This window comes from Petaurus breviceps, unplaced genomic scaffold (assembly GCF_028583685.1).
Source record: "Petaurus breviceps papuanus isolate PSGF00001 unplaced genomic scaffold, PetGlider_PUasm1.0 64, whole genome shotgun sequence".
Lineage (NCBI taxonomy): Eukaryota > Metazoa > Chordata > Mammalia > Diprotodontia > Petauridae > Petaurus > Petaurus breviceps.
Window position 1 is genome coordinate 8,111,055 of NW_027186428.1, and position 27,615 is coordinate 8,138,669.

General features: G+C 38.8%; 1 long non-coding RNA gene across 11 annotated transcripts in view; it reads right to left on the bottom strand.

Moving 5' to 3' along the window:
- The window catches only part of LOC138173782 (uncharacterized), a 39,711-nt gene extending 13,476 nt beyond the window's left edge, over positions 1-26,235 (bottom strand). The window contains exons 1-4 of one of the 11 annotated variants that reach the window (XR_011171521.1): positions 26,057-26,229; positions 21,603-21,686; positions 21,009-21,160; positions 18,387-18,510 (exon numbers count right to left, since the gene is read on the bottom strand). This is a non-coding gene — a long non-coding RNA (uncharacterized lncRNA). The other 10 variants (XR_011171523.1, XR_011171525.1, XR_011171526.1 and 7 more) reach the window with 10 other exon arrangements.
- Between the last annotated feature and the right edge of the window lie 1,380 nt (positions 26,236-27,615).

The window sequence follows — 27,615 nt, forward strand, 5'->3', positions numbered from 1 at the left end:
CGATCTCCAGGTCGTCCCAACACTGGAGCCGGTGCTCTTACTCGCTGTGCTACCTGGCCGCCCCTATCCTTATTTTTCAAAGCCCACGGGGTCATAAGTGTCTCTTAAAGTCCTTTACCTAAAAGCAGGAAAAAGACTACAAACAATACCAGGGTCATGTGCTCATATGCCACATGACTGTAGGCCCAAGTAGGGAGAGATAAAGGCCTTAGGCTCCTCTCTGTACTCTGAGGTTTCCAGCATTCTTTGCTTCTTCATTCTAGCCACCCAGGAAAGAGTTAGATGTTCCGTCCAGTTAGTACCTTTTGAATGTACCCCGGTCCCAGCTCCACAGAAAAGCATTAGTTCTTTAAGACATGGGTAATACACCAGAATGAATTACAGAATAGTGTATCGATGCTCCAAGTCAGGTCTTTCCAATCCATGTTCATCATGCTTTTTTGGAAGCATGCTCCCCAGCCTCTTTCACTTGGGGACTGCCTCAGCCAAGCATGTTGTAGCTTCTCCTATCATCTTCTCCCACGCCTCCAATGTTACACATTGCTTTCAATACTTGAACAGTGGCAGACACTCTCTGTTGACATCTTATCTTTCTTTTCTCTTGGAAAATTAGGGGAGTCTTATGCTGAGTGACTTAGTACCTTCATCCTCATTTCCAGGCTTCTTCTGCCATAACAAAAAAGCTTTCATCTTTCATTAATGTTTACTGGATCCCTACTAGATGCTACATGCAACAATAATAGCAATAATAATTTCACCCTTTGGTAAACCCTGATTAGCTAATGGTTTGGTTTTTGTCTTCTCTTTCTTCCTAATCTCCCTGCCCTGAGTTTGTTTCCTTCAACTGGGTTCTAGTCACAGGATGCTAGGGTTTAGAGTTGAAAGCGATCCTAGAGACCACCTAACGCCACTCCTTCATTTTACAGATGAGGACATTTCATTGAAGAGAATTTGAGGGGTTTTTTTTTCATTTTTCAAATGCTTTATTAACTTCTGATTTACATCATTCATTTCCACCAGATTTTGAGTTACAAATTTTCTCCCCGCATTTCCCCTACCCACTGCCCCAAAATAGCAGTCCTACAGGATATCTCCTCCTCCAGTCTGCTCTCTCCCATATCTTCTCCCATACCCCCTTCGACTTTTCCAGTAGGGCATGGTGGATCTCTATGCCCCAGTGCCTGTATATCTTATTTCCCAATTACATGTAAAATAGTATTAATAATAGTATATATATATTTCAAATATTTCATTTTAAAACTTTGAATTCCAGATTCATTCCCTTCCTCCCTTGTCATCCACCCTTACTGGGAAGATAAGCAGTTCAGTATAGGTTATACATGTGTAGCTAATGCAAAACATTAACATAATAGACATATTGTAAAAGACTGTCTATATTTCCCTCCCTCTTATCCCACCTCCCACTTGTTCTATTCTCTACTTTGATGCCATCCCTATTCAAAAGTGGGTGTTTCCAACTTCCCTCCCCCCTAGCCTGCCCTCCCTTCCATCATTCCCCCTCTCATCCCCTTCCCCCCTACTCTCTTATAGGGTGAGATACATTATTTAGTGTGTATGTCATTCCCTCCTGAGCCAAATTCAATGAGAATAAGGTTGATCCATTCCCTTTTGCCTTCCTATTCTTCCCCTCCATTGTAACCATTTTCCCTTGCCTATTCTATGAGATAGTTTACTCCATTCTGCCTCTCCCCATCTCCTGTCATTATATTCCTCTCTCACCTCTTTATTTCACCTTTTAAGTATCATCCCTTCCTATAAAATCCTATAAAAAACCTCTATCTATATATACCTGTAAACATATATACACACATTCACATATGTATTCATGTGCCTGTATACCCTCAGATATAGACATCTATCTACCTATCTCTCTCTCTCTATTTCTATTCAACTATTTTCATACTGAGAAAAGTTTCATCAGTTACAATTATCATTTTTCCATGTAGGAATGTCAATAGTTCAACTTTGATAAGCTCCTTATGATTTCTTTTCCCTGTTTACCTTCTCATACTTCTCTTGCTTCTTGTATCTGAATGTCAAATTTTCTATTCAACTCTGGTTTTTTCAGCAAGAATACTTGAAAGTCCTCTATTCCACTGAATGACCACATTTTGCCCTGAAACATGATACTCAGTTTTGCTGGGTAGGTGATTCTTAGTTTTAATCCCAGGTCCTCTGCCCTCTGGAATATCATATTCCAAGCCCTTCGATCCCTCAGTGTAGAAGCTGCCAGATACTGAATTATCCTGATTGTGTTTCTGCAACATTCAAATTGTTTCTTCCTGGCTGCTTGTAATATTCTCTCCTTAATCTGGGAATTCCAGAACCTGGCTATAATATTCCTAGGAGTTTTCTTTTTGGGATATTTTTTCAGGAGGTGATCGGTGGATTCTTTCAACCTCTATTTTGTCCTCTGGTTCTAAAACATCAGGGCAGTTTTCCTTGAGAAATTCTTGGAGGATGATTTCTAGGTTCTTTCTTTGAGTCCAATAATTTTTAAATTATCTCTCCTGGATCTATTTTCCAGGTCAGTGGTTTTTCCCATGAGATATTTCACATTGCCTTCTATTCTTTCATTTGTTTGGATCTGTTTAACAGCATCTTGATTTCTCATAAAGTCATTAGCTTCCATTTGCTCCAATCTAATTTTGAAGTAATGATTCTCCTCAGTGTGCTTGAGATTCTTTTTCCATCTGGCAAATTTGGCTTTTTAAGGCATTCTTCTCCTCATTGGCTTTTTGAGCCTCTTTTGCCATTTGAGTTAGTCTGTTTTTTAAGGTATGATTTTCCTCAGTCAGGCTGTTGACTCTCATTTAATAATTTTCTTGCATCATTCTCATTTCTCTTCCCAACTTTTCCTCCCCTTCTTTTATGTGCTTCTTAAGGTCCTCTATGGCCTGTAACTAGCTTGTATTTTCCTTTGAAGCTTCTGGTGCAGTAGTTCTGACTTCACTATCTTCCTCCTGTTCCATGCTTTGATCTTTTTTGTCCCCAAAATAGGAGTCTAATATTGAATTCTTCTGTTTGCTTTGCTTCCTTTGTCTGGTCATGTTGCCACTCAATTACTTGAGTTTTGGGCTTTTTGCCACAGGAGGACTCTGCCACCTGATGGGGGAGCTTCATACCAAACGCTGGGGTTTTCTCAGCTGCCAGAGGCATTAGTTGGGTGCCCTCTCTGAAGCCTCCACACACTCTGGCAAGCTGGTTGTACACCCCAGGACCTCCACCCTAGACCACAATTCTGATCCAAGCAGGTTAAAGCAAGAGCAATTACCCCTCAGACTGGTCGCTTGGTCCCCCTACACTCTGCAGGCCAGGAGCTGAAGCCACCACATGGGGGCTGCTGCCCCACAGCCCTCAGCGTCTTCTCTCCCTGGGGACAAAAGCTGACGTACTCCTAACTACTGGGTCCCAAAGTCCACACTGCACTGACCTCTCACTTTGTCCTTAGCATCTATGTGTTGATATTTCTGGATCGCCACAGCTGCTGGTGATCTGAAGTCCCTCTAGTCAGCGGCTGGTCAGGCCCACCCTAGGGCTAAAACCTCAGTGTGGAGCTGGGCTCAGCAACCAGAGCACTGTGCTGGCCAATTCCTGCCCGCCTGCCTGGCTGTCCTCAGCGGGAGGTTAGCTTCTCTTTGTCATTTGTCATTGGGTTCTGTAGCTCCAAAGTTTGTTCAAAGTCCCCCTTTACATGGATTGGAGGTGCTGAGAGCCAGAGCCGCGCTGAGGTCCTGTTTCTACTCTGTCATAAGCCTCTCTATTTCTTTAATTGGTGTCCTCTCTCTCCCCCAATGTCTGGCTAGCTCTGAAGTTAAGAGTTTTAATCAAGGTCAGGCAAATAGAAAACAGAAGAGGGAGCATTTTAATCTACATCCCCTGAGTCTTTCCAATGACACTTTTGCATAGTATGGTTCAATTTAACCAAACATTTAGCAAACATCTAATATGTTCAGAGAACACTATGCTCGGAACTGAGAAATATACATAAATCAAGAAGATAAAGACTATCACTGCCCTCATGGAACTTACAATCTGATATAACACACACACACACACACACACACACACATACAAATAACCACTAGAAAATAGAGCATAGGTACTTAAGAGCCATAAAAAGTTTTATGAGACCTATAGAAGATTGCATTTTTGTTGCATTTATTCTTTATATTTTTATTTAGTTTATACATGTACATATAGTCTCCCCAATACAGTATAAGATCCTTGAGGGGAGAAACTATTTAACTTTTGTCTTTGTATGCTCCAAAGCTTAGCATAGTGCTTAAAGAACAGAAGGTGCTTAATAAATGCTTATTGATGGATTGATACTAGTCTTCAAGAGTATGGGGCTCAGTTTAAAGGATCTGGGTTTGAATTCTATTTCTAGCAATGAGTGCCTATGACAAGTCACTTAAATTCCTTGGGTTTCAGTTTCCTTAACTAAAAATCAGGGGGTTGAACCAGATTATTATAAAGACCCCTTCCTGTTCTAAAGCCTAAAACTGATGAATTTCATAAAGGGTAGTCAGTCAGCAAAGAATAACAATCTATTTTAGAAACAATAATATTTCTATTAATATAATCCTTACAACAGCCCTGGAAGGCTATTATTGTCATTTTATAATTGAAGTAACTGAGGCAGAAAGTGGTTAAGTGATTTGCTCACGGTGACGCAGAAATTGTCTAGAGGAGGAGTTGAACACAAATCTTCCTGACTCTAAGTCCAGGGCTTTATCACCCATGCTACTTAGCTGCGTCTATAGTTCAAAGGTAGAAATAGGAAAGGTGAAGAGGCTTTATTTGTCTTGGGCAGGGTTTCTATGAATTCATTATACACCTGCAACCTCAGGGATCAGTGGTCTTTTATTACTGTCATTGCTTTTGTTTTGGGTTGTTTTTTTTTTTTTTTTGGTACAATTTGGTTGTTCATTGCTTTGACTGTCCACCTTCCTGAACCACTTCCCAATACCAACAGTCTAGAACACTTTCCCTAAACTCCACCCCCAAATCTCCATTTTCTATGTGGTTAGAATGTCTTTTGGTTAGGATCACTTTATGTATGTCTTGGTCTGTTGAATCACTTAATCTTTTTTTTAACCTGTTAAATTTTCAGGCTCAATCTACTTCATATTCTCTGCTGCTAACTAAATGGGGTTAAATTCCTCTCCTCTCACCATGGTAGCTTTTCTACTTCTGTAACAGTTCACAGCTGACAGCAATGTTCATTTCTACAGAGCTACCAGTAAATCACATACAGATCCAGTGTGTTTTCAGAAACTGGCTGCTGGTGGTTGTCACTGTTTTTGAAATCTATAAACCTAGCTCACATTTTATGGGAAATATCTACCCTCAGAACTCCATAAACCAACTCATTCTTTTGATAATGGTTAGGCAAAACTTTGCATCTCCCCAAGAGATGGCTTTCATTCATCCACTCCTTCAGCAAACATGTATTAAGTGCCTACTATATATAGCATTACAAAACAGAGAAAACATGGTCCTTGCCTTCACAGAACTTACTACAGTCTAGGAGGGGGATAAGATGTAAACAGACTACTTCAGAAACATCACCTCTCATCTGAATTTTTCCAATAATCTTTCCAATAATCCAATAATCACCTCAAACCTCTGGTGTTTTCCAATCCATCCTCCACAGAGATACCAAATCTAAATTCCTAAAGTTTAAGTCTGACTATGCCACTCTCTTGTTTCCATGTTCCTTGTTCTCCCTTACAAGACTAGAGGAAGACCTCCAGGACTTGGATAAAAACTCTGTGGGGAATTTATGAAAAAGCATGGGCATGACAGCCATAAGACTTGGATGGATTACAATATTTATTAGTGGAGGCAGTACCTAAATGAGTAAGATTGCCCATCCATAACTGTATCAAAGTTAATCTTCTACAAAAATGAAATAATGACTTTGGTTGAAACAGAAAGAATAGATTCAAATTTAAGGAAGATGCCTTTTCAAGGGATAGCAGAGGAAGGCAGAGAATTTAGAACGCAAAGTTTTAAAAAATGAATTAAAAATTTTTAAATGTAATTGTGAAATATTTAATGAAATATGAATAGATTTTAAAAAAGAAAAAATTAAGAAGTGCACTCTACTTGGGGCGAGAGGATAAAAAATGAGACCGTCTATGTCCTTAAAGAAATTATATTTCCCTTGTCTGAAGGTAGGACACAACACATACACAGATAAATAAATACAAGGGAAGGAGAGTAAGGAGAGAACATTAGTGGTTGTGGGCATGACAGTCAAGTAAGGCTTCATGGAGTGGGTAGTGAGGATTCTATGAGGCAGAGATGAGGAAGGAATGCATTGCTAGCATAGAACTTTATATAAATGCACAAAGGTGTGCTATAGCATGCCCAGTTTACAGTTAACAAAATATTAATGACTATGACATAATCAATCAACTATTAACAGTCAAACAACCAATACCTGATCTATTAAGTACCTAATATGTGTGAGACAAGGAATAAAAAGGATTATACAAGATAAAATGGATAATTTTAATTATATTGAATTAAAGAGTTTTTTCACAAACAAATCTAAAAAAAGCTAAGATTAAAAGGAAAATAATTAATTGGGGTCAAATCTTTGCCACATTTTTTTTTCTGATAAAGCTGTCTTTCCAAGACACATAAGGAAATGATTCAAATTCAGATGAATAAGAACCATTCCCCAACTGATAAACGGTCTTATGGATGTAAACAGGTTGTTCTACAGGTAAGAAATCTGGGCTATTAATAAACATGTGGGGAAAAAAATTTTTGTTCCCAAACACTTACATTTAGATAAATGCACTTCAAAGTAATTCTGAACTTCCACTTCTTATTCATCAGATTGGCAAAGATGATAAAAATGGAAAATGGTAACTATCAGAGGGACTGTGGAAAAATAGGCTTAATCAAACAGTGTTAGTGGTCCTGTTTACAGATACAATCATTCTGAAAAACAGTTCAAGATTATATACAAAAAGTTACTAGAGAGTACATTCCCGTTGACTTAGATATTGCACTGCTAGGCCAATACCCAAAAGAAATATAAGGTAAAAGGTCCTATACGTACAGAAATTTATACCAGCTCTTTTTGTTAAGGTTCAAACCAAACCAAAACAAGGAAACAAACAAAAAGGGAAATTAAGGGGATGCCATTAAGTAGAAAATAAGTAAATAAACTGTGACATGGAAATGTGACAAACTGTTATGCTGTAAGAAACAGATAATTCCAAAGAAAAATGGAAGAACTTATATGAACTGATGCTGACTAAAGTGAGTAGAGCCAGAAAAACAAGTTATATTATTATATCAATATTATAAAAATGAACAATTCTGAGACTTTTTAAGTTGATGAAGAATGAAATGAACAGAACCAGCAAAATAAATTATATAACAAAAAATTACTGTAAAGACAAATAACTCTGAATGCTTTGAGAACTATGATTAAGTCAATGGCCATCCATAGTTCCAGAGGACCAATGATGGCTCATTCTATCTATCTCCTGACAGAAACATATTGGACTTAAGGGGCAGAATGAGATATTTTCTGAACATGGTCAGTGAAGGTACTTTTTTGCTTGACTACACATATTTGTTACAAGAGATTTGTTTTTCTTTTTTTCCATTGGGGTGGGGGTTTTGAGAGATGAAAAATAGATTTCTATTCATTTAAAAAATTTTTTAAAAATATAGTATAAAACAAGAAGGTTGCACTAGATAATATCTAAGGCTCCCTACTAAAACATAAATAACAGGATTGTATAAACTGGGCCTGGATAATCTTCTCTAATACATCAGGAACAAAGAAAGAATGTCCTGATATAAACAAATTCTGTATCCAAATTGCTAGCCTCAGATGAAAAGTACTCATTAACTAAATCCTTCTCTATGGGAGAGCTATGATGTCCTAGGGGGAATACAGCTGGCATAGGAAAACATTTTTAATTTTAAAAGGTCCTGGGAACATAAAAAGGACTTATATAGGTTAGGGGTGTGTGGGGTTGGAGGAAGGAATATTACTGAAACAAAGGAAAGAAGAAAGCAATCTTTACTTGTCCGTTGTAAAATTGTAAACCTTAAGAATATTAAAAACAGAAGAAAGGAAACAAACATTTATGAAGTAACTAATATATGCCAGGTACTGTGCTAAGCATTTTAAATATATTATCTTATGTGATCCTCACAACAAGGGAAGGTAGGTGCTATTTTGATGAACAAATAATAGTTGAGGAAACTGAGGCAGAGGTAAGGTAAAGTGAATTTTTCAATTTAACTATATAGCTGCTTCTAGGAAAACCAAAATGAACTGTTAGGACATAGAACTTTAAAGCTAGAAGTGGCCTTAAAACACAGAAAATGACATCTTAAAATTACCACAGGATACAGAATACAAGGGCTAGATGAGTCCTTCAGGAATTTTCTCATTTTAAACCTCTTTTTTCATAAATGAGGAAATAGAAACCCTGAAAAGTAAAGTGAGTTGACTAAGATCACGATAGCTAGTTAATTTGCTCTTTGGTTTACGCTAAATAATAGAATAACTTTAATGAACTTTATCTCATTGATTTCAGAGTAAACTGGTCAAGTTTTCCCAGCAAGGTCTCCTCAGGACTCAGGACTGAATATGGGTGCTACAATTGTTATTCAGTTATTTTTCAGTTCTGTCTGACTCTTTGTGACCATATTTGGGGTTTTCTTGATACCTGGAGTGGCTTGTCATTTACTTCTCCAAGTCATTTTACAGATGAGGAACCTGAAGCAAACTTGGTCAAGTGACTTGCCTAAGGTCACACGGCTATTAAATGTCTAGGACCAGAACTAAACTCAAGTCTTCCTGACTTCAGACCCAGCACTCTATCTGCTATTGTTCCACATAGCCACTTGGGTACAACAATGCAGAAGTCTCACAGGCCATTTATTTATACCAATCTTGTCCACTTTTTTACCTTTCCCTTTAATAAAGTCCACCTTAATTCCAGATGAATCATAGGATCTTTGATCTAGAACTGAAAGGGTCCATTTGGCCCAGTCCTCTCACTATATAAATGAGTAAAATGAAACCCAGGTAAGTTCAGTGTCTTTCCCATGGTTCTATAGTTAGTAAAGTCAGGATGTGGATCAGATCTAAATCCAGCACTCCTCTGCAGTTCTAGGCTACCTCCTTTCAATAGTTCCTCTTTTCTTGACATTCAGACTTTACCTTCTATAAATATATGACTCTTCACTCTCCACTCATGTATTAGACAAAATAATTCTTTCCTTTGCCTGGTACTTGGTTCTCAAAAGTGCTAGGATTCTGATCCAGGACTCTGTACTTGGACTCTTCCATCTATCATCCCGGCTACCTTAGTCATAGCTCAGACAAGCCACACTGACTCTACTGCTAAGCGCTCCCTGTAAGTCAGCTCCTCCAGTCCTTTCTCGTTACTTCCCCAAAGGGTGAGCTGTCAAGTGTGTTAGATAGATTTTGTGTTAAGTGTCTGAGGCCAGATTTGCAAGTCAGGTCCTCCTGACTCCAGGGCCGGTGCTCTATTCACTGTGCCACTTAGCCGCCCCCAAAACCTTTTCTTTTTGCTTTTGGAGCGGGGGGGGGGGGGGGGGGGAAGGTTAAGGCAGGGCAATTGGGGTTAAATGACTTGCCCAAGGTCACACAGCTAGTTTTGTGTTAAGTGTCTGAGGCTAGATTGGAATTCAGGTCCTCCTGACTCCAGAGCCGTTGCTCTATTCACTGCATCACCTAGTTGCCCCCCTTGATTAATTTTTGAAGTTCCTTTTCCATATGTTCAGATTTTGCTTTTAGGGAGTTCTTTTCTCCAGTTAGATTTTGCAGGCTCAGTTTGACCAATGTTTCTCTATGTCTATAACTCCTCTCAACTTTATTTTCCTTTCCAATAAGTACATATGCTAACATAAAAGGAGCAATACTAAAAGGATGAAAAAGATAAATTTTTCTGCAGAATGATCTGTAAAGTTCCCTGGAACTCTTTGGCAATGTCGACTAGATGCAAAGTACTATAATTTTGGTCAGTGCCTCCTGTCTCCTTCTCCAAACCCAACCCCAGATACATGCCTTTAACCCAGAAAAATATCCTAACTACGGTGGGGATGAGAGTGAAGAAGTATGCGAGTGACCTTAGAGATCTTAATTTTATAGATGAAGAAAATGAGGTCCAGGGAAGCAATTGATGGTCTAAATCACACATTAATTACAGAGTCCTGGATCAGAATCCTAGCACTTTTGAGAAACTGAGACTTACAAATCTGGCCTCAGACACTTAACACAAAATCTAGCCGTGTGACCTTGGGCAAGTAACTTAACCCCAATTACCCTCCAAAAAGAAAAAAAATTAATTGAGGAAAATAATTGCTAAAAATTAGGATCATTCAGTTGGAAGCTAATGACTCTATGAGGCATCAAGAATCAGACAAACAAAACCTAAAGAATGAAAAACAAAAAGAAATTGTAAAATACCTCACTGGAAAAACAACTGACCTGGAGAATGGGTCCAGGAGAGATAATCTAAGATTTATTGGCCTACCAGAAAGTTTGATGAAAAAAAAAGAGCCTGGACAACAGCTTCCAAGATATCATCAAGGAAAATTGCCCTCAGGTCCTGGAACCATAGCGTAAAATAGTTAAAGAAAGAATCCACCAGAAACCTCCCAAAAGAGATAACAAATTGAAAACTCCAAGAAATATTGTAGCCAAATTCCAGAACTATCAGATGTAGGTGAAAATACTGCAGGCATCAAGAGAGAAATAATACAAATATCATGGAACTATAGTCAGGATCACATGGGACCTAGCAGCGTCTACATTAAAAGATCAGAGGGACTGGAATGTGATATTTCATAAGGCAAAAGAACTCGGACTACAAAGGATCAACTATCCAGTAAATCTAAGCATAATCTTTCAGGAAAGGGTATGGTCATTCAATGAAATAAGGGACTTCCAGATATTCCTGATGAAAAAGCCAGAGCTCAGTGGAAAATTCGATCTCCAAATACAAGACTAAAGGAGGAAGTAATAAAAAGGAAAACAGGGGAAACACACATACACACACACAAACACACACAGTCATTTAATGAGAGTTGTTTACATCTCTATAAGGGAAGATGATGCCTGTCAATATTGAGAATTGTATAATCATCATGACATAAAAAAAGATTATACATAGAGAGTGTGGGTATAAACTAACCAAAGTGATGATTTAAAAAAATCCTCTGAAGGGGAGCAAATGAACTGTAATGGGAGAAGAGGAAAGGAGGCAGAAAAGAGTAAATTATGCCACACAAAAAGGCATAAAAATATATTATAGTAGAAGGAAAGAAGAGACGGAGATGAACATTTTATGAACTTTACTCTCATTGGTTTTGGTTCAAGGAGTAAATAACGATCAGTTAAGTATAAAATTCTAACACGAAAAGCAACAAAAACTTATAATAGAGAGAAAGAAGGGAGGGAGAGGAGCATTGTATGAGATTTACTCTCATCAAATTGGGTTCAAGGAGGGAAAAACATACCTTGTTAAGTATAAAAATCTATTGCACCCTACAGGCACTAGGAGGGGAAAGGGGAAAGAAAAGGGGGGGGGGTGTTAGAACAGAGGGAAGAAGTAGAAAGGGGGAAGGGTAGTAAAAGGGAGGGGAGTTGATAGGGAGGAAATACTGAGGGAGGTGGCAGTTAAAAGGAAAACTCTTTAGAAGATAAAGGGAGAAATAAAAAACATAAATGGGGGTGGGAACAGGATGGAGGGAAAGATACAGATAGTAATCATAACTGTGAATGTGAATGGGATGAAGTCTCCCATTAAATGGAGGCAGATAGCAAAATAGATTAAAAACCACAATCCTAAAATATGCTGTCTACAAGGAACACATTTGAAACACGGATATGCACAAGGTAAAGATACCTTGTAAAAAAGATACCTTGTAAAAAAAAATAATATGTAAAGAACATATGCTTCAGCTATAGCGAAAAAACCAGGGATAGCAGTCCTTATCTCAGATAAAGCAAAAGAAAAATAGATCTAATTAAAAGGGATAAGGAAGGAAACCATATCCTGCTAAAAGGCACCATAGACAATGAAGCAATATCATTATTAAACATATATGCACCAAGCAGTATAGCATCCAAATTCCTGGATGAGTTAAGGGAGTTAGAGGAAGAAACAGACAGCTAAACTATACTAGTAAGGTACTTCAACTCCTCCTCTCTGAATTTGAGAAATCTAAGCTCAAAAATAAACAAGAAAGAAATTAAAGAGGTGAATAGAATGTTAGAGAAGGTAGATATGACAGACCTCTGGAGAAAACTGAATGGGGATAAAAAGGAATATACCTTCTTCTCAGCGGCACATGACACATACACAAAAATAGACCATGCACTAGGGCATAAAAACCGTATAATTCAGTGTATAATAAAGGCAGAAATACTAAATACATCCTTTTCAGATCATAATGCAATAAACCTTATATGTAATAAAGGGTAGTGGAAAGATAGAATAAAAACTAATTGGAAATTAAATAATTTAATGCTAAAGAATGAGTGGGTCAAAAAAACAGAAACAATCAGTAATTTAATTCAAGAGAATGACAATAATGAGACAACATACAAAAACTTGTGGGATGCAGCAAAAGCAGTTCTTAGGGGAAGTTTTCTATCTTTGAATGCATATATGAATAAAGTAGAGAAAACGGAGATCAATAAATTGGGTATGGTATGGAAAAAGCTAGAAAAAGAACACATTATAAATCCCCAATTAAATATTAATATAGAAATACTGAAAACTAAAGGAGAGATAAATAACACTGAAATAAAGAAAACTATTGAACTAAAAATAAAACTAAGAGCTGGTTTTATGAAAAAAATAATAAAATTGATAGACCTTTAGTCAATTTGATAAAAAAAAAAAAAAGGAAACCAAATTACCAGTATCAAAAATGAAAAGGGTGAATTAACCTCCAATGAAGAGAAAATTAAAACAACAATTAGGAATCATTTTGCCCAACTGTATGCCCATAAATTTGACAAGCTTAGTGAAATGGATGAATATTTACAAAAATATAAATTGCCCAGATTAACTGAAGAGGAAGTAGAATACTTAAAAAAACTCCATCTCAGAAAAAAGAAATTAAACAAGCCATCAATGAATTCCCTAAGAAAAAATCTCCATGGATGATGATTTTACAAGTGAATTCTATCAAACATTTAAAGAACTGATTCCCATACTTTATAAACTATTTGGGAAAACTGGAGAAGAAGGAGTCCTACAAAATTCTTTTTATGACACAAATATGGTACTTATACCTAAATTGGGAACAGCCAAAATGGAGAAAGAAAATTACAAACCAATTTCCCTCATGAATATAGATTCAAAAATTTTAAATAAAACATTAGCAAAAAAACTACAGCAACTTATCACAAGAATAATACACTTTCATCAGGTAGTATTAATTCACAAATACAAGGATAGTTCAATATTAGGAAAACTATTAGTATAATCAATCATATCAACAACAAAGCTACTAGAAATCACATGATTATCTCAACAGATGCAGAAAAGGCTTTTGACAAAATACAACACCCATTCCTATAAAAACACTAGAAAGGATAGGAATAAAAGAAGTCTTCCTTAAAATAATAAGTAGCATCTATCTAAAACCATCAGCAAGAAGGGGGTGAAGCCAAGATGGCAGAGTAGAGACAGGAAATCCCCACAGCTCTGGTTTCCACCTCCTCCAGTACATGTAAAAAATGACTAAACAAATTTTCGAGCTACAGAACCCACAAAGTGACAGAGAGAAACATCTCCTACTGAAGGCAACCAGGCAGGCCAGCAGGAAGTGGTTATCGCACCGAGCTGGGAGCTGAGCCCAGCCCAACAAGAGCCTGCATTTCTGGCCCCAAGGCAATTCTGACCAGCAGCGGTCAGAGCAGACTTCAGGAGAGTGAAGCACCAGCAGCTATGGCTGTTTCCAGACTTCTCAACCCATAAATGCCAAAGACAAAGTAAAAGGTCAGTGTGGAACTCTGTTGGAACAGGGGTGGAGGGAAGAGCAGAGTCCAGCTCCTGCCTCCAGGGCAAGAAGTGACAAGAGGCGTTGCTGCGCTGCATGGCTGCTTCAGGAGCTCCTGGCCTGCAGATTGTAGGGGGACCAAGCAACCATTCAGAGGGTAATTGCTCTTGCTTTGACCTGCTTGGATCTGGATCACAGTCTTGAGTGGAGGTCCTGGAGTGTGTGGCCAGGTACCCAAGTCTGTGGGGGCTTCAGAGAGGGCACCATCCTACTTGCTCCGGAAGCTGTAAAAACCCCAATGATTTGGGACAAAGCTCTCTCCATTCTGAAAGCAAAGTTCTACTGTGGCAAAGAGTTAAAAAGTCAAGTAATTAACTGCCAACATGACCAAGTAGAGGAAACGCAATCCTACCATAGATTCCTTTTTCAGGGAAAAAAAGGATCAAAGCATAGAATGGGAGGAAGACAACAAAGTCAGAACTGCATCAAAAGCTCCTGAGAAAAATATGAATTGGTTACAAGCCATGGAGGAGCTCAAGAAGGATTTTGAAAAGCAAGTAAGAGAAGTGGAGGAAAAATTGGGAAGGGAAATGAGAATGATGCAAGAAAATCAAGAAAAGTGAGTCAACAGCCTGACTGAAGAAAATAACACCTTAAAAAACAGACTAACTCAAATGGCAAAAGAGGCCCAAAAAACCAATGAGGAGAAGAATGCCTTTAAAAAGCCGAATTTGCCAGACAGAAAAGGAATTTCGAAAACTCACTGAAGTCATTAGCTTCTATTTGCTCCAATCTAATTTTAAAGGAATAATTCCTTTAAAATTAGATTGGAGCAAATAGAAGCTAATGACTTTATGAGAAATCAAGGTACTATAAAACAAATCCAAACAAATGAAAGAATAAAAGGCAATGGGAAATATATCACTGGAAAAACCAATGACAATGGGTTAAGGTGTTCTTTCTCTAGATAACATTTACATTTTAACAAGATTTTTCTTGTATTTGCCCAAGTCAGTTGAGATGTCAGCACCTGAGACAAGTTTAAATGGAATGGTATTTGGGGACAGAAGGGCTTAAACCTACAAAGTCATCTCATATGGTTTTCATTCATTCCCCAGGACCCCAAGCCTCTGGTAGAAGAGAGGTGGATGGCCTGGCAGAAGGAGCCATCCTGGAACTGTGGCTCTGTGCCAATATCCTGAAGAAAATTGGATTGGTTTTAAAGCATCATGGATTGAATATTACTTCATGGCTCATACTGAAAAGAGAGTAGCAAGGGAGTAGCTGTGTTCTTTTATTAGTGATTCAAGGATCTAGTGTCATGTGAACCCCAAATGGGTTATTTAAGCTACTGGACAGTTTGTTTAATAAATGAGATACCTTTTCAGTACAGGCTTTTTTCAAAGGAGCCAGGACTAAATGATGAAGTCTGAACAGAGCAGTAAATAAACATTTCCTCTGATTGCTCCTGACAAATTTTCACAGTAGTATCTCCCAGCAATCCCACTTTGGTCTAGGCTAATGAAATGTTGATGTGACTCAAAGGGGAAAAAATGGCCAATGAGAAAAAAAGAGCATTGTAATCTCCTAAATAAACACAAAGAAATGTTCCTAGATGGAAATCTCAGATGGTTACTCCACCATTACCCAGAGAAATGCAACTTCTGTAATCACTGCCACTTTCTAACAGATATGTACCATGGTAGAGGGAGCATAGGAATTGGACTGAGGAAAGACCCAGGTTCAAAGTCTTCCTTTAACACTTCCCTCCTGTGTTTCTCTAAGCAAATCACTTCACCTCTCTCATTTCATATAGAATTACAGAATATCAGAACTGAAAAAGACTTTAGAAAATAGAAATATTAAAGCTGAAAGGGATTGATCAATCAACAAGCAAACCCTAACCTCTGTCCTATACTCCAATCTCATATCACCAACTGCCTATTAGAATGTCCAACCATATGTGTCTCAAAATCAACATACCCCAAACACAACTTACTGGCTTTCTTTCCAAACTTTCTTCCCTCTTCCAAACTTCCCACTTAATTAAGAGGGCATCAGCATTCTCCCAGTAACCCAAGCTTGTAAACTTGATATCATCTATGACTCCTCACATGCAATCCTCCCCCACACCATGTCTAATCTGTTGCCAAGTCTTGTTTCTGTATTTACCACCTATGTTATATATGTTCCCTTCTTTCCTCTGACATTATTACCACACTGGTGCAAACCCTCATCACCTGATACCTGGACTATTACATCAAATTGCTGGTTCATCTTTCTGCCTATGCTGCTTGATGTCTCCCTATTCTAGTCCATCTTTTGATCATCTGTCAAAGTAGTCTTCTTAAAGTTCAGGTCTGACCATGTCACCCCTAAATTCTGGTGGTTCTCTTTTTCCCAGGATCAAATATAAAATCTTCTGTTTGACATTCAAAGTCTTTCACAACCTGGTCTCTCCTTTCCTTTCCAGTCTTCTTTATTCCCCTTTACCTGTTTTACAGCCCAGGACCACTGACCCCCTTGCTGATCCTCTCACATGACCCTCTATCTCCCAATTCCATGACTTTTAATTTTTATCCCTGATACCTGCAATGTTCTCCCTCCTTATTCCTGCCTCTAGGCATCCTTGGTTTCCTTCAGGATTCAGCTCAAGTCTCACCATCTGCAAGAGGCCTTTTCCAACCCTTTGCCCCTCTCACAGGTGGTCTTCCCTTTGAGATGAGCTTCCAATTACACTGTATATATGTCTTATATATACATACAGACATATTTTGCATATTGTCTCATGCGTTCAACTGTGATCTCTTTCGGGGCAGGGATTCTGTTTTTGCCTTTCTTAATACTTAGCACATGGTAAGAAATGAATAAATATGTGATGATGGTAAGTGCCTATTTTGTGCCAGAAACTCTTCTATATTTTAGGGAGCCAAAGATAAAATGAAGGAATTCCTGCTTTTAAGGATCTTACACTCTGTTGGTGAAGACAACATGTATCTATATGAATACATGTAGAATAAATACAAGATAGTTTAGAAGAGAGAGTGATCTCTCAGTTAATGGAATCAGGAAAACTTCCTAGAGAAGGTAGCATAGTTGAATCTTGAAGTAAAGGATCATTTGAGAAGGAGAAAGGAGAAAATTCTAGGTATAAGGATGGCCCTTGCAAAGGCACAGAGAGAGTAGATTTATCACATACTTGTGTAAGGAATAGCAATAAGACGAACTTGCTCTCATCATCCAATTCAACCCACCATTTGAGAGAGGTGAAAACTGAGTCCTAGAGCAATGAAGTAACTTGCCCAAGGATAGATAACTAGCTCTTAATAGTAAAGAGCTAAGTCTAGAACAAAGCTTTCTTGGCTCCCAATCCAGTGTTTATTCTACTGCACTGTGCTGACTCTCTAATCCCAACAACAAACACTAGAATGTCGTCAGAAGCAAGACAGTGCAATGGCATGGTCTCTGGATTTGGAATTAACAAAGGACAAACCACAGCACAACACAATGTGACAAGCACAAGGCTAAGAGCTGGAAATGTCAATTCAAGCAAAAAAGAAAGATGGACTCAGCCCTCAAAGAAGTTACATTTGAATGAGGAAGAGAACATATAAAAGGGAGCTAAAAATCATGTTGGAGAGGGATAAGGTGCCCAGCAAGGATGAAGTCAAAGGAGTATATAGCCTAGTGAGAAAAGATGAGATGGCTAGCCCTAAATGTTCTAGGAGGAACCATCCAATCAGAGGCAGGGGCCTCTGTCCAGGAGCAGAAGGGGCTTCCGAAGTGTGAATTCTAAGCCTGAAGTCCTCCAGGATAAAGAGGTTAAAGGGGCATGTACAAGTGTGGGAGAGCATAACCTGGTGATAAGAGGATGTGGGACTATTCTATCACTTATTATGTATGTGACCTAAAGCAAGTCCCTTAACCTCTCTGGACTCCAGTTTTCTCATTGTAAAATGAAGGAGTTGGCACTGGATGACCTTTTAATGTGTCTTCCAGTTCTAAATATAGTATTGCCTAGTTCTACACATGCACAATCATCTCTTCCGCCTGGACAGACTTTCAGTTTGCAATTGTTCTGAGAGGTTGATTTTAAACCAATTGCCCAGGACATCTGCTCCTTCATCTCACAGACTGCTTTTCCTTAGGCACAATCAATGCTATCTATACCCTTCCTACCACAAAAATCCCACTGACTCTCTCCCCATCGTCATTGGACGTTTTTTCCCCTTTGAATCACATCAACATTTCATTAGCCTAGACCAAAGTGGGGGGAAGTGGGAGCTATTACTGTGAAAAACTGTCAGGAGAAATCAAAGGAAATGTTTACTTACTGCTCTGTTCAGGCTTCATCATTTAGCCTCGGCTCCTCTGAAAAGAGCCTGCACTGGAAAGGTATCTCATTCATTAAACCTTTCACAAGGGCAGCTAGTTGATCCAGTGGTTAGACAGCTGGGCCTGGAATCAGGAAGACCTCAGTTCAAATCCAATCTCAGACATTTACTACATTTAACCCTGTTTGCCTCAGTTTCCTCATCCTTTCATCCATCATTCCATCATCCTCATAAAATGAGCTGGAGAAAGAAATTGCAAACCTCTTCAGTACCTTTGCCAAGAAAACCCCAAATGGGGTCATGAAGAGACAGACATGGCTGAAAAACAACAAAATAACAACTAACCTTTTTGCAAAGGGCTTTCTACAAATGCGTAGGAAGCAGGCATTAGTCTTTATTTTCCAGATGAGTAAACTGAGCCTGAGAAGTTTTATGACTTGTTCATAATTACATACTTTACTAAATGTTCAAATCAAGGTATGTCCCAACCCCTCATTCCAAGTATAATATTTTTCCCCCTCTACCAAGATGCCGCTGACTGCAAAAGAGAGTGTAATGGCAAACAAAATGGCACTTAGCTCCTTGTTTCAGTTATTCAAGTACTTAGCTCCTTATTTTAGTTCTTCAAGTGCCTTTGAGCCCCGACTGTGATTTGGAGGTGGTAGGAACTTGCTGGTGCCACAGGAAGGGTGGAAAAGGCAAGAAAAGAAGCACATAAAAGCAGGAGCACAAACAAGAACCAAGAAGAACTGGGAGGAAGGATGTCTGTGGTGCCGGCAATCTGTCTGTTCTGCTTGTGTTGATTTCACAGGCAGAAAGTGAACCGATGATAGTGCCAGCAACGTGTGTGAATATTTTTGTAACTCTGCCAAGCTTGATGTGTGGAGCTGGACAGGAAGTTGCCTACCTATGAATCCAAGTGACAGTTGGGTGAACTCAGGCAAGAGTCAGGAGTATGGACAAGGAACCATGGAGTTTGAGTCAGACTCCGAGTCAGGATGAAAGGACCTCTACTTGATACTTAAGTGCTGACTGATAAGATTAAGAAGTGTGACCTGGGAGGATGGGGGGAGACCTTTGCACTTTCTACTCTTTAGTAGATTGAATTAAGGATGATTGGAAGCCAGTCTCCAATCAAGATTAAAGAAGATTTAGATGGGTATTTTTATATTGATCGATTCAGACTGTGACTTACTGAAAGTCTTTTGTTTAAGAATAAATTGTTAGGGGCGGCCAGGTGGCTCAGCGAGTAAGAGCACCGGTTCCATTGGGACGACCTGGAGATCGAATCCCGGGCTCAGACACTCAGCACCACACCCAGAAATAACTGGCCGTGTAACCTTGAGCAAGTTACTTAACTCCAATTGCTAAAAAAAAAAAAAAGAAAGAAAGAAAGAAAAAGAATAAATTGTTGTTATATTGCTGTGAATGTTGTATTTTGGTTTCTGTGAATGTTTTGCTTTAGTTTACTGCTGAATAAATAGACAGTTCACTAGACTGTGTTAAAGTTATTCACAGCAGCAGTCCTCAGGAGAGTTGTTTGTGCTTGGCTTTACAGAGAGACACCAAATGACCTCACTTTCTAAATCTTTCTCCCCTGCTAATGATCATAGTACTTGAAACTCCTCTTCAGTGTTAAGGTACTGAACATCCTCATTAAGGTGAAGATATGTTCTCTGGTAAGGAGACGGAGATCTGTTTAACCAATTCCCTAGAAGAATCAAGAAATTATTCTAGGCCTTCATCATCCCCAATCTATCCTTCCCATAGTTGTCAAGTTGCATTCCTATAGTACAGTTCCAACCAGGCTAATGGCCTACTTAACCTCTAGTGGTTCCCTAATACCTCTATGATAAGATGCAATTTTCTTTGTCTTACATTTAGAATCATCCACAATCTGGTTCCAGTCTCTCTTTTTTTTAGATGGATGGCACATTAGTCCCCTTCATATGCCCTACATTGTAGTCAAAGTAGCCTCCTTAAGCCTCTACCATAACCATCTATATCTTCCTTCTGCCTTTCATGGTTGGAATATTCTACCTCCTCCACTCTGTGTCTTAGAACCTCTAGCTTTCTTCAGAGCCCATCTCAGGCACTCCCACCTACAAGCTTTTTCTCATCCCTGCATTGTGAGTACTCTCTATCCCCCACACCATCAATGCCTCTCTATTTATTCTCCCTATATTATATCTATCCTAATTTGTATCTATGTTGTTTCCCTCCCTGGTAAATGTATGTTTCTTGTGGGATGGGACTATTGGTATGTTTTTTCACATCAATCAATAAACATTTATTAAGTGCCTATTGTGTGCCAGGAACTATGCTAAGCTTTGGGAATACAAAAAGAGACAAAATAAAATACACACACACACACAAAACCACAGTCCCTGCCTTCAAGGAGGGGGCAGACAATATGCAAACAAATATATACAAATCAAACTACACAAAGGATAAAAGGGAAAGCACTAGAATAGAGGAGATGAAGGAGGCTTCCTACAAAAGATAGGATTTTTAGCTGGACTTGAAGGAAGCAGGTAGGTCAATAGAGTGGAGGAGGAAAGGCATTATAGGACAGCCAGAGAGAATACCCAGAGCTATCATCTCTGATGCCTCCTACGATACCTGGTCTGTGCAAGGCACTCAAATCTCCTTTGAATTGTTGCTGCTTTTAAGATCAGGTCTGCTTCAGGGACAGTCTCTGGGGTTTGGTTTGGACAAGCTGGCCCTCAAGGTCCCTTCTAACAGGATGATTCTGTCAGAGAGCACACAGAGTCCTGAAGGAAAGGAACACAGCATAGTTTTGACAAAGGACAGAAGAGAGCAGAATCTCAGAATTGAAAGGGGGCTGAATGGAGAATCAAATTGGAATCTTCAAGAATTCCCTTCACAATGTCTTTGAAAAGTGAGGGTCTCCAGTGGGAGGGAACCTGCCTCATGACAGAGGAAAACTCTCCCATTTGGGGCAGTCTATTTATTATGGAGTGTTTCCTTATATTAAGTAGAAATGTGCCTCTTTGTAACATCTCCCCATTTTCTCTAGCCTTTTCCTCCCAGAGCAAGAAGGATAAGTCTAATCTTCCATCCCTGAGACACAGGCCATTCACTTACTACCTCAGAGAGAGTTATAAAGTTCCTTCTAAATCCTTCTTTCCCCACACTAAAAAGCTTCAGTTCCTTTAACTGATACCCAGAAGGCCCAATCTCCAAACTTCTTACCAATCATGAAGCATCAGAAGAGGAATAGTAAGCTTTTTAATCTTGTTCAGGGCCCATCCTAATTCTATGGAAACATCTTAAGATCTGAAAGGGAAAGGAAAATAGTTTTAGATACATATTTCCATCTGAAAAGAAAGTGAAGTGGAAAGCATGGAGGGGAACCCTACCCTTTCAATACTGGATCTGACAGAAAGAATCCTTGAGTTTCCAATAGGAATAAAGGAATAAATGGTCTGGGGATTTTTTTTTTCCTTTTGTCCAGGAAAGGGTTTGGCTAGAGAGCCTGTCTTTAATTCTGATTAATTTTTTTCTTTTATCTTTATCAGTGTGCAAAGTGTCCATCTGCTTCAGACCATTAAAATTCATCAAAAAGAAAAATTAATAGTTAAGAATAAATCCCAGCTATTAACTGAAAAAATGACACTTCAGGAACAGGTAGTATTTTTTTGGGAAAAGTCATTTTCATTTTCCTACTACAATGACCAGACACAAGGTGGAGCTCTAGGGAGCCTCTTGAATGGGCCCTATTTGGAGCAAAGAGTTTACATGCCTATACTTTTAAGTAACAACATCTAGCTCAGTTACCCAAACAGTGGGAAATCAAAAGGAATCCCAAAGCTGTAAGTCAATTACCTACAGTAGAGATGGTACTCAGAGAGAAATGGGATTCTTGAACTGTGAAACAGAATTAGAGTATGATCTCTTCTCTCTTGAAGGATCCAGTCAATTCTGTTGGAATCTCATATTTTCTACCTAGTGATGAATTGAAATGTCCTTCAGTCAGTGAACAATCTAAGGGACACCTTGATATAGTAACAAGAGTCACGCCTGGATTAGAAATCCTATCTCTAACATTTAGTACTATATAACAAATCAGACTGCAAATAGAACACATATTTGTGCTGGGCAAGACACAAATTTAGATGAGACATGGCATCTGTTCTCAGGAAATTTATGTTGGATGAGAAGGAAAGACTGATATAGATAACCATAATGTCCAATATTAATTAATAAACTCATTGGAGACTGCCAGCCTAGAGATAGAAAGATTCATCTTTGTGAGTTCAAATCTGGCCTCAGCATTTACTACCTAGATGACCCTGGGTAAATCACTTAATTCTGTTTGCCTCAGTTTCCTCAGCTGTAAAATGAGCTAGAGAAGGAAATGGTAAACCATTTCAGTATCTTTGCTAAGAAAACCCCAAATGGGGTGACAAAGAGTCTGACATGACTAAATGACTGAACAACAAGGCTTTCTACTGGTACTCCTAGTAGGTAGAACTAGGAAAGTCACCCCTTCAATACCATTAAAAATGAACTGTTTGCACATAGACACAAAATAAGATATTCAGTTCATCACAGGCCAAAGTGGTCATCATTTCCATATCTCAAGATATAATAAGCAAGAGTGAAACATCCCCAACGGAGATAATTTGCTGTTCTCATAATACCCCAAATTCATAAGGAAAGCAGTGTACTTTAGAGGAAAGAGCATTGGATTTGGAGTCAAAGGATCAAATCCTAATCCCACTTCAAACACTACTGATACGACCTTAGACAAAGTCACCTAACCTCTCTGGGCCTTCTGCCTACATGACATCTTAGCTCTAGATCTATGATAGTGATAGCTTTCCCACTTCATGTAGCCAAATCCCACCCATCCTGTGAAGCCCAGATTATTTTACTTCTCTAGTAAGATGTCTTTGAAAATTACAGACGATAGTAGTTTCCATAATCTGGAATACTACTCTATAATCTTATAGCACTTAGTGTTAACTGTCTTAAAGTTAGCACACATCACATAGTGCCTTGTGACATCCCATGTATGATTACTTAACTTTGGCATTTTAACTATTCATATATTTTTATCTTGTTTTCCCAAGTAGATTGGAAGCCCCTTAAAGGCCAAGACTATGATGAATACTTTTTTTTGGTATCTCTACTCAATGCCTCACATAAAATTATTCTTTTGGTAGACACTAAATAAATACTTTGGAAATAGTTCTAATGTTTCTGTGTCAAACAGCTGGATTTCTGTTCTAAACTGCACCATGACCATGACAATTCAAACCATCTTCTGGAAACAGGAAAACAAATTTATTACTTTTAGTGAATGTGGATGTGGCCAAAAATGACCTTTTCAAACAACAACAAGCATTGTTTGGTATGAAATTCTATTCTCAGACTGTCCCAAAAACATTTATATCATATCTTTATTCTTTAGCACATAAAGTCCTGAACATCTGATTTCATTATCTGTATCTCAAGTATGTCTATAAATGATCATCATGGAGTACCTCCATTGAAAAGGTTTAGGTAGTTCAAAATGGCATTGCATCAAAGGATGAATGTTGCTGAGAGGCGAGCTGGCAAGACACAAGATCTGCCTTCTTAAAATGAGAAATGGTATGAAATGGAACTTGGGAGCAGCAAGTTAAAAGCAGATGCGTGAATGGACAAAAAGAGGAACCAGATTATACAAAATCGAGGCTTCTGTCAAAAGTGAGCTCTCTCATCTGATGGAACTGTGTGTTTTGCCTTAGTTACAAATTGATGTAAACAAGGAACATAACAAACATGCTAGGCTCACATGTGGGAGCTCACATAGAGCTCCCAGCCACTTCCTTCCTCGTCTGCTCTAAGAGCTGGCTTTGCCAAAGAAATGGACTCATCAGAAAACTTGTCTTAAGAGCTCTTAGATTGTTTAGATCTTTTTGCAACTAGCTATAATATTTCTTCTGTGTGTAATCACGTTCTGCTATATGGTTTGGTGCCCGTTCAGACTGACAGATATTTATAGCCAAGATTTACAAACCACCTTCTATATATTACCTCATTTGGCTCCTAAAAACAACCCTCCAAGGGAAGTTCTATGATCTGTATTTTACAGCTAAGGACACTAAGGCTCAGGGAAGTTAAAAGATTTGCCCACAACCACAGCTAGTAGGTATCTGAGGCAGGATTTACTCATTCAGATTTTGAACCCAGATTCTTTTGAATCTCCTTTCCACTATCCTATTCAGATTATTCCAGAAGAGGTCTACCTGGTTTGAGAACCTGAAGATTCTGGTGCTAAATCACCAGGCTTATTTCATACATTTGTGGAACATTTTTAAAAATCCTTATAATGTGCTGAGCACTGGTTTGTCTGGCTACCCTGGATAACTGCTATTTCTTGGTTTTACTTTCTGCTCTGTATAGATTTGGCTCATTAGACCAAATTTCCTAAAGACTGATCTACTTATCAAGTTCTTCCTTACATGATGGGCAGCTAGGTGAAGCAATGGATAAAGTGCTGGGATTGGAGTTAGGAAGACCTGAGTTCAAATTTGATGTCAGTGTCTTACTAGCTATGTTACCTTGGGCAAGTCATTTAACCTCTGTGCCTCAGAAGCAATACAAGATTACTCTCAAGGTCTCTCTTAAGAAATCTGGAATTGATTGTGTGATATGGGAGACACTGGCACAGGACAGCCAAGCATGGTATGCCTTCATCAGAGAAGGTGCTGTGCTCTATGCGCAAAGCACAACTGAAGTAGCTCAAATGAAATGTGAGATGCACAAATTTAGATCATCTATCCCAAATGTTTCCACGACCAATTCGTATCCGACGTGTAGTGGAGCATTCTGAGCTAGTACTGGTCTGATCAGCCACAGCTTGACAGTGTCACTTGACTCTAGCATAGTGATGTCATTTTGGTCTTCCTGGAGAACAAAGGACAACAATCAACCAGCCTCAGTTTCCTCAAATATAAAGTAAGGATGAGCATTTTTGTAAGGATCAAATGGGGTATTTGTAAAGCACTTAGCATTGTACTTGGCACTTAGTAGGGTCTTATTAAATACTTCTTGCCTTCCCATTCTCTCCTCCTCCACGTGTCTTCCTCTCTCATCTTATGAAACACAACAATGTTCATTCTAACTAAAAGTGATGTCGGTGCTTGTTATGGTTATGGGATTTAAAGCTCTTCCATGCTTCTTGAACTTGCTGACGTAGCAGGAAGGGGTGGGGCAAGAGGAAGCCGAAGCCAAGCTAGAGTATGTGTGGTGGCTAGAAGGTGGCAGCGGCGGCAGCGGGGACAGCAGCAGTAGCAGTGCCTCAAACTCTTGTTTTTGAACCAGCCAGAATTTCTGCTAAGATCTCCTGCTGAGGATTGCCAGGGACAGGAACTGCAGGGGCCCTGAGCTTCTGGAAGCATGCTTTGTGGACGCTGAGCAGTTGCCGTGAGTGGGGAGAGGAGGACCTTTGCCTGAAGTAGCTTGTTCTATTTTGAAGGCTGGAGAACGTGGGTGTTTACTACATGTGCCAACTTCATAACTACTGTGATAGCTTTGACTTTCTGTTTTTGGGACTCAGTTTTCTGGTATTTGAATAAATGTTCTAGCTTTATTCCCCATGTGGAGAGCCTGGTATATTTTGTGATTAATAACCATATCAGCATATTTCTAGTTACTGTAGGCATTGTGAATACTTCACTGTTGATACACTGCTTCAGAGCCCCTGGCCTGCAGAACATAGGAGGACCAAGTGACCATTCAGAGGGTAATCGCTCTTGCTTTAACCTGCATGGATCTGGATCGCAGTCTTGGGTGGAGGTCACTGATCCCATTTGCTCCTCTGTTGCCTCATCTGTAAAATGAAAACAATGATGCCTATAGTACTACTTCATAGAATTGTTGTGAGAATTACATCATATATGTGAAACACTTTTAAAAATCTTAATGTACGAGACTGATGTCTGTTATCACCATTATCATTAAACATCTGTAACACAGAATGTGATATGTGTGTGAGAGGTAAAAATCAAATGCATTGTGAAATTTAAGGAAGAAACAAATTATCTCTAAATAGGAGGATCAAGGAAGGATAAAAATGAGAAAGAATTGGGGAAAAAGCTACTACTTCCATACTTCTTTCTTTTCTCAATTATTGATTCCTAATCTTACCAAGAGAAGAGAAAGGCATACTTTGAGTTTCATCATGCCTGTTTCCTAATCTCCCAGTGAATATTCACTTCTGGGCAGCTAAGTGATACAGTGAGTAAGTGGTGCTAGTCCTGGAGTCAGGAGGACCTGAGTTTAAATCCAGCCTCAGACTAACTCTATGATCCTGGGCAAGTCACTTAATCCTGTTTGTCTCAGTTGCTTCATCTCTAAAATAGAAAAGGAAATGGCAAACCACTGCAATATCTTTGCCAAGAAAACCCCAGATGGAGTCAGACACAACTGGAATGACTGAGCAACAAGAAAAATTCATCTCTGAATCTGATGAAGACATAGAAACATGGTAACATGTTGAGTGATAAGATGAGAATTTAGAGGGATGATGATCACAGATTCAGAGGTAGATGTGATCATACAATCCAATTCTCTCATTTTACAGGTTAAGAAACTGAGGCTTATAGAGATTCAAATGACTTGCCCCAAGTTTCAAAGGGTGAGGCAATGGACTAAAAATAAATGGTGTCATAGAAAACAAACTAGACTAATTGTCAACAAGAACACGAGTTCTATATTTGCCACAAGCTAGCTGTGGGTGCTTGAATAAGGGAACTTAACTGTATGCCTTTGATTACTGATCTATAAACTGATAAGAGTTTGACTAGATTATTTTAAGATCCTTTCCTTTTCTAACAGCATATGAATCTATGAAAGATGGAATGCTAGCATGGATAAATGTTAAGCCAATAATCAGTCAATAAGCATTTATGAAGCACCTACTATATGCCAGTCACTACGCTAAGGATACAGAGACTGACCCAATCAAGGAGTTTATAAGTCTAATGGAAAGATAAGTATACATATAACTATATAAAGAATAAATATAAAGAGAATAAGTAAAAACTAATACAAAGTATTTTAATAAAAAAACAGAGGAATTTATATTTGATCCTAGAGGCAATAAGGAGACTGGAGTTTAAGTAAGAGAGTGATGTGGTCTGGGCTGCTCTTAAGGAGAATGACTTTAGTAACTGTGTGAAGGGTGGACTGAAATGGGGAGAGACTTTAGACA